The 8008-nt window shown below is 56.8% G+C and overlaps 1 long non-coding RNA gene across 1 annotated transcript in view; it reads right to left on the reverse strand.

The window, feature by feature from the left end:
* LOC111743638 overlaps positions 1–7734 on the reverse strand; it is a 13862-nt gene extending 6128 nt beyond the window's left edge. The window contains exons 1-2 of the long non-coding RNA XR_002781810.1: positions 5715–7734; positions 4983–5135 (exon numbers count right to left, since the gene is read on the reverse strand). This is a non-coding gene — a long non-coding RNA (uncharacterized LOC111743638). The remainder of the gene's footprint in view (positions 1–4982; positions 5136–5714) is intronic.
* Between the last annotated feature and the right edge of the window lie 274 nt (positions 7735–8008).

The raw sequence follows: 8008 nt of genomic DNA on the forward strand, positions 1-8008 counted from the left end.
TCCCACCTTGCTCACCTCCACTTTCCTCCTTCATAAAATCAGAATAGCGACAGTGCCTGCCTCTGGAGCTGAGTGAGGATCCATTCATGCATTCCACAAATACTTATTAAGCACCTACTGTTTTAGGAACTGGGGATACAGCTGGGAACAAAACAGAAGAGAGAAAAAAAAACACCTGCCCTCACGGAGCTGACACTGTCAGAGGGGAGACAGACGACATAAACTGGTGTTTTACATAGCATGTTGGAAGCTGACGGAGCAGGGAAAGCAGCTGAGCGCAGGCTTTACTAGTTTTATGTGGTGAGGCCAGATCTGAGAGTGATGGGGAGGATGTAGGCGTGGTGGGGAGGGCTGTGTTGGGCCTGTGGGCGGGGGGCGGGGGTTGAGGGGGGCTTTCTGTGTGAGGTGGGAGCCTTGGAGGATTCTGAGCAAGAAGGACATGGTCTGACTTAAGTTCCCCTGCTGAGCATGGACTATAGTGGGGCGGGGTGGGAAGCAGGGAGCCCTGGAGAGTGGCACCGCCGTGGTCCGGAGGAGAGAGGATGCAGCTGGGGAGGAGGGTGGGCAGAGAGGTGGAGAGACATGGTAGGATCCTGGGTCTGTTTTCATCTTTAGATCTTCCTCAGGTGGACTTTTATCCCTGTTTGGCATCTGAGCCTCAGAGCCTCAGAGCTGAAGGGCCCCCCAGGGAGCCAGGCAAGCGCTGCTTTACCAAGGCCTTGGGCTGTGACCAAGGCAAGCTTACCCTCGGCCTGGAAATCCTCGCGTCTGGGGCCTCTCCTAGCCCACACCTGCCCAGAAGGAACAGGTGAGGGGCCCAGGTCTCCCCAACAATCCTTGCCTTTGGCCCCACAGACCTCTACCAATCCCGCTACCTGGGACATGACTTCTTACCAGGATGCCTGAGGATCACTTCCGTTATTATTAGATAAGTAACAAGCTACAATTATACATTACAGAAATAAAATTCCCTGGATGTTGAAGGAGATACTATCATTGGCTCCATTTTAGACTTGAGGACAGAGTCTGGGAGTGGTCTCTGCCTAAGGTCACACAGTAGCAGTACTAGGATTTGAACCCCCAGACCTGAGGTTCCAAGGGCCGAGCTTTGGTCAACAACATAGAATGAAACAGGCTGTCCAGAGGTTCTGGTCAGCCACCCTTTCGAGACAAGTGGTGAAACTGAGGCCTGGACAGGCTCAGGGACCCGCCCCTAGCCACAGAGAGACCCCCAAAGCAAGTCCAAGAAGCCGAGAGGCCCTTTCCCACAATCTGGGGGCTCTGGGCCCTGCAGGAAGTGGCCAGCACTAGGACAGGCCTGCAGCTTTGATCAGCTTTATGAGCCGTGGCTGTTTATGGAGGCCGGGCCCCGCCCCCTGCTACCAGGACTGTGTCTCGTCACCGGCACTTGGGATATTGGCAGTCCCAGGAGAGTCCGCCAGCCAGGGTCTTGGCCCCATTTCCTCCAGCCTGGCCCATGCCCTGCCTCTTGGCCTCCACCCCTGGGAACAGGGTGAGGAGGTCCCCTCAGACCAGATCCCCTTGTGGAGGAGCTTCTTGCTGTTCGTCCACAAATACAGAGCAAGCGGGTCCCACCTCCGGGCCTTCGCCCTGGCCCTGCTGGCCGCCTGATGCCCACACCCCCAGCTCTTGCCATGCTGCTGCTCCATGTCACCTCCTCAGAGGTCTCCCTGACCACCCTGGCTGAAGTAGTCCCCACCCCCGTCACCCTCTAGCACAGCCTTAATTTAATTCTTCCTTGCCTGCATCACTATCTGGAATTTTCTGGCTCATTCTTTTTCCTGTGGATTTTCTGCCTTCTTCCCAGGACAGGGACCCCATCAGTCCCACTCATTCCTGCATCTCCAGAGCCTAGCCTAGTTTTGGCTCACGATAGGTGCCCGATGAATGTTTTTTGGGTGCAAGAATGATAAAATGTCTTGGAGAGTGAGCTATGAGCAGCCCGAGGCCCCAAAGCATTTCTCAGAGTCCCCCACTGCCCCGCCCCTCAAACGTGCCTGAAAAATTCACAGGCACAGACATTGCATGCAGAGGGGTGTTTCAGCCCCATTTTATGGATGAGGAAACTGAGGCTCAGAGAAGCAATGTGACTTGCGCAGGGACCCCAGCCCGAAGGAGCAGAGTTGAGATTCGATCCCAGGTCCCACCGCACCAGACCCCACGGTTTCCGACCCCGTTTTCATCTCCCGCTTACGCCCCTCTCAACTTTCACCTCCTCACCTTCTCAGTCCTCTCTCCCCCCGCCCCCTTACCCCAGGCCTGGCTCATGCCTGTGATGGCTCCTGACAAGAAGCAGCTGGGGACAGGTGTCTGACCAGCCAGGCCAGTTCTGGAGCATGTACAGGGGGCTCTCTCCCCACCCCCGGGCAATGCGGAGAGATGACAGTGAACACCTGCTCCCACACCTGCCCCTGCCTCCTCACCCTCATTCAGGCCTTGCAAGTCCCCCAATACCCACAAGGCCACAATGAATGGTTTGTTCTCAGAGACCCCTGATGCCTCTCCCCACCCTCTCGGCTCTGTGACCTGGGGCAGGTGCACCCCACTCTGGCCTGGGGAGGGAGCAGCAGGCGGGAGATTTCCATCCTTCTGTACAGACGCCACTCACAGCAGCCTCCTCACTCACCCCCAACCAGCTGCTGGGGAACCTCAGGGCCCAGGGGCAGGGGGCATGCAGGCACCTGCTGGGGAAGGCTGGCTCCAGTTTTCACAGAATTTGCTAGGCTTCCCAATAACCCTGGAGGCAGTCTGTGGTCATCTCTTATTCTAGCTGAGGCAGTAGAAGCCCAGAGACAGAGAGGGCAGGGCACTCGCCCTAGGTCACACAGCACACGGGACTGGAACCCAAGCCTGTGTGTTTTTCCTATTCCTCTAACTTGTCTCTCCTCGGGCCGTCCATGCCACAAGAGCCTGGGCTGAACACTTAGTACGCGTTGGGCATTCAACCCCGTCCCAATTCATTCAAAACACTCCGTCAGCACATAGGGATTTGCCACGCACTGTGCGGGGTCTGGGCAAGGAGCAGAACGAGACAGGCGCCCCAGTCCTCCGGGGGCTGACCTTCCAATGGGGAGACAGACAATAAATAAGCAAAGGCAGAAACCAGTGGGATTACTCAGCTGTGATAAGGGTGAAGAGATAGAGGGGACTTTAGAGAGTGAAGTCAGGCTGCGGGCGCTCTGAGGAGGGGACGTCTGAGCCCCGAAGGAGGAGAAGGAGCTGCCTTGTGAAGAGGAAGAGGGGCCTCGATCGGGGGCGGCATCCATGAAAGCAAAGCCCCCACGGTGTGGGCATGCGTGTGAGGCAGGGCGGGCACTCCCGTTTTGCAAAAATGTATCGAGTGTCTACTGTGTACCAGGCTCTGATCTAGGAGCTAGGGACACAGAACGACTGAGATGACACAGTCACTGCCTTTGTGGGAGTCTAGACTGAGCCCAAGTGCTCTGACTCCCAGGCCGGTAGCCACAGAGCTGCTTCCAGGCTCACCCCCTCCTCCAGGAAGCCTTCCCTATGATCCTGGCCTGCGAGGACCTGCCTCAGTCTAGGACTCCGTAGGTCGACTCTGACACCAGCCCCCCCGCCACCTACGTGTGCCCAGAGCCACTCCTCTGGAGCTGGCACCCGTCTCAGGATGGCGGGGAGGGCTTAGGCACTGGCAGGATGTTTTATCCATTAAGGTCCTGGCAGACGCCGGGAGACGGGTGTGGTGGAGGTGGGAATGATGACTTGTGCAGGCGGGACGGTGCCTCCCCTGCTGTCCAGGCCTGGCCGTCCCCAGGGCTGTCCCAGCTCTCTACCCTGGGTGTCCCTCGCCAGGCTTGGCCGCGGGGAAACTGGACACAGGGAGTCCCAGGAGTTGTCTAGGCACACAGCACCCTCCCAGCCTCCAGCCTCAGCCCACAGGCAAAGACCTCACACTGGGGCCCTCGGACCAAACCAGATCCACACAGAGACAGTCACTTGGCCTCTACAGGGTTAGAAACAACTAGAATCACCCGTCGATTTCCATCAAAATCCAGGCTTCCCGCTTTCCCGCGGCCCTGGGCCCACTTTCCTGCACGACAGTGAATCCCGCCCTCCACAATCTCCACCAGGCCCCATTGCCCCTCTGCTCATTTAATACCTGCCCGGCATCTGTGGGCACTGGAGTCGTCTGACCTTTATTTAAACCAAGGAAAGAAGAACAAATAGTGGGCTTTCAGGCAGAGATGAGGGGAGGAAGGATTTGGGCTCCCAAAAGCAGCCCCTGGAGGCACTGGAATTTGCAATCCCAGCCTGGAAGGGGACATCCCTCTGACCTTTCCAGGCTCAGCCCACCCCAGGGCTGTCTTTCGACCAGGGCCCTCCATGTTAGAGCGTGCATAGCCCTGCGCCTCTCCCAGGAGGATGAGTGGGCCTGGCACATGCGTCTTGCAGACGTACGTATGTGTGTTTGTGGGCACAGAGGACTCTTAGGGGATGCGAATCTTGGATCTGCCATTTGATGGCTGCATAGCCCTGAGCAAGGGCCTCGCCCTCTCTGGGCCCAGTTTTCTCACCTGTAAAATGAGCCCAGGGCTGGCTCCAAACAGGAGGACGAGTGACTTTAACTATGGAAAGCCAAGTGCTTGGTATCTGTTAACACCTTTGGTCCTCACCCAGGGATGAGGACACCATGGCACAGAGAGGTAAAGCACTTGGCCCAGGGCAGCGATTTATCAATTAAAAAAATTTTCACACCTAACAACAGGAGAAACTGGGCAATCTCTCTACTCCCTATGACCAGCCCCAGTGGGATGTGCTGGGAGGGCAGGACCAGAACCAGCCACCCAGGAACAAAGCCCGGCTCTGCCCATTCTGCCCTTAAATTCCCTGTGCCTCCATTTCCCCATCTGTGCAATGGGGACAGTGACAGTTGTGAGGACAAATGAGACAATTCCAGGCAAGGCTCAAAAAACGGATGAGCCCTCGGTACTTCTTACTGTGTTTGAGGGGGTGTCATCTCCCGCCCCAGAGGCAGCCAGCATTCCCAGCTCCTTCTCCCAGGCTTTCTGGGGTCCCCCGTTGGGCTTCGGCACTTCCCGTGGGCAAGGACCGTGTCTGTCTTGCTCCTCACTGTTCCAACTCAGTAAATGCTGGTGGGATGAATAAACACATGGATGAAAGAATGAAGGAATGAATGAAGCAGTCCCACTGCCCATCACAGCTGGCCCAGCTCAGGAAGACAGCGGGAGGACGTCCGGCAAGATCAGGCCCCACACAGCGAAGGCGAGGCCCAGAATGCCCGGACCCCGCTCAGGTGGTGGGGTTTGCTGCTAAATCTGGCGGGAAGGGCAAAACTATTCTCAGAAATCCTTAAATTGCTCGAAATGCATAGAGGACTTGTCCTGCCACCGGATGTCTTCGACTGCCCCCGTTGGTTACCTGCTTCAACCACACCGGCCTCCTGGCCGTGTTTCGAACCCCCCGGGCTCGTTCCAGCCTCGGGGCCTTCGCACTTGCTGTTACCTCTGCCTGGAATGCTCTTCCTGACCTGCAAATAGTTGCGTGTCTCCCTCCCTTACTTCCTTCAGGTCTCGGCTCAAATGTCACTTTCCCAGGGAGGCCAGTCCTGACCTCAATCCATCCCGCTGCTGGAAGTAGCCCATCCCCCGCCTGGTGCAGCTCTGTCCACGGTTTTTTGCTGCCGCTGTCCTCACAGCTCTCACCCCTACCTGGCGTTGGGCTTCTGTTTCTTGCTAGGAGATCTTGCTTTACTCCGCGTCGTAACTCCAGCACCTAAAACACTTCCTGGCACATAGTAGGTGCTTAAAAAAATATCGGTCACATGAATAAATAAACACAATAGCATAGAGAGGGACGGAAGGCCCTAGAACAGACTGGAACACGTAACGGAACAGAAATCATACAGCGGAATGGCGCGATACACTATGATGACCCACACGACCCCGCAGAGCCAGGCTGGTACTCGAGGCCTCAACGGAACTGGATGAAACAGCCAAGAACTCCCTCCTAAAACTATAATCCAGACCCGGCAGGCACCACCAGGGGCAAGTGGCTGAGAGCTGCCTTTGGACTGGGGGTCTTCCCACGTCGCCTCCGAGCAGCTCTCCTGGTCTGAGGGTTTTTCCACCCACTCAGTCCCTGTTCCTGTCCAGCCGGACAGGTCAGGGGTGGTTTCTGGTCTGGACGCTGGGGTACTGGCTCCTGTCTGGGGTGATTCCTGCTGAGTCACTGGCCATGGCTCTAGATAGGCTCCCATAGGCCTGATCCTGTTAGTGGGGGTGGGGTGGGAAGGTCATGGCCAAAGGGATGAGACAGGAGTCTACATGGCAGCGGGGGTGGGGTGGGGGGGGTGCTGGGCTGGCCACAGGCTGCTTCTCCCACTCACTAGTGGTTTCTGCTTCACCTCTATGCCCAGCCCCCAGCATGGCTCTAGAAAGGCCTAGCCCCCTCCCCACCAGCCACCTCCCTGAACGAGGCCCTGGCTAGCCTGGTGGTTATAAAGGAGAAGGAGGAGAGAAGATTTAGGGTGCACCCCGCAAGGAGCTCTCCGTGAAGGAAAGTCGGCCAGTGATAAGCTATCCTCTGCCCAACACAGATTTCAGCCTGAACTTGGAAGCCCAGTTCACTTGTGGGGTGGGGTCCTGGTCCAAGACTTGGGCCTCATGTCAAAGCAGTGGCAGGGTGGGGGACCCTGCCTGTCAGCCTAGAGGGCTGGGAGGTCCTGATTCCAATCTCTAGCCCTCACCCTAATCTATTGTTGAGACAGGTCAATTCTGCCCCTAAATCTACCTGGAATCTGATTATGTCCCACCACGTCTGTTACACCTCTGCTCACGACCCCACAGGGGCTCCCACCTCACTCAGAGCAAAAGCCTAATCCTCACTGTGGCCTGCTCGATCTGCTCACCCCATTCCCTCGATGAACGCAACCCACCTCGCTTACTCTGCTCCAGCCACGCGGGCCTCCTTGCTGCTCCTCGATTAGGCCAGCCATACTCCTGCCTCAAGGCCTTTACACTTGCTATTCCATCTGCCTGAAACTCTTTTCACAGATACTCACATGTCCTCCTCCCCCACTTCCTTCAAATCTTTACCTGGCATCACTTCCTGAAAGACACCTTCTTTTAGCCCCCATCTGCTGGGGAGACCACCCCCTCTGGCATCCTGACTTCCCCAGCTGTGCTCGAGTCTTCCTTCCTGATCTTTATCACGACTCACTGTACCACATACTCGTTGGTGCTTGTCTGTTTCCTTTGGTAGAACGACAGCTCCATGAGGGCAGGAACAGTGTCTGCTTTGCTCATTGTCTTATCCCCCATCCCCAGAGCAAGACCTGGCCCACAGCAGGTACTCAGTATATTCTAGGTAGATGAATGAACGAGTGGATGAGCTAGAAAAATTGGGATGGGGAATAGGAAGGTGCTCGGAGAGAGCCTCTCCAAAGAGGTGACATTTAAGCCGAGGCCGGAGGTTGAAAGCCAGTCCCTTGAAATGTTCTGAGGCAGAAGAAACAGCAAGTGCAAGGGCCCCGAGGTGGGAATCTGATCCACAAACTCAAGAAACAGAAAGAAGGTCACGAAGCTGAGTGTAGCTGGTATGGATATGAGGGGCTGGTGGGAAGGGGTTAGGAAATTTGGGAGATTGAGTTTGCTGCCTGTAACCCAGGAGATGCAAGGATCCTACTCTGATATCCCAGGAGGCCCTTCCTATCTGACAGATGGTTTTCTGTCTGTCCTGCCAAACAGCGGCCACGACTGGGATCTCAGCTCTCCGCCCACTCCCCACCACACACCGCAGGCTCCCCTCCTCTTCCCCACCTCCACTCACGTCCCCCTTTCCCGCCTGGTGCTGGCAGCAACGGGAAACTGTGACTCAGGAGTCTGGCTGGCTAGGGGCCTCCCTCCCCCCACGTCCGGGCGGCCAGGCAGGAGCCAGCCTTGGCGGACACCAAGGGCCCTCCCACCTGACGTCCACCAGGGCCCAGGCCAAGGGTGTCCTCCCC

Source organism: Pteropus vampyrus, unplaced genomic scaffold, assembly GCF_000151845.1.
Source record: "Pteropus vampyrus isolate Shadow unplaced genomic scaffold, Pvam_2.0 Scaffold117, whole genome shotgun sequence".
Classification (NCBI taxonomy): Eukaryota; Metazoa; Chordata; class Mammalia; order Chiroptera; family Pteropodidae; genus Pteropus; species Pteropus vampyrus.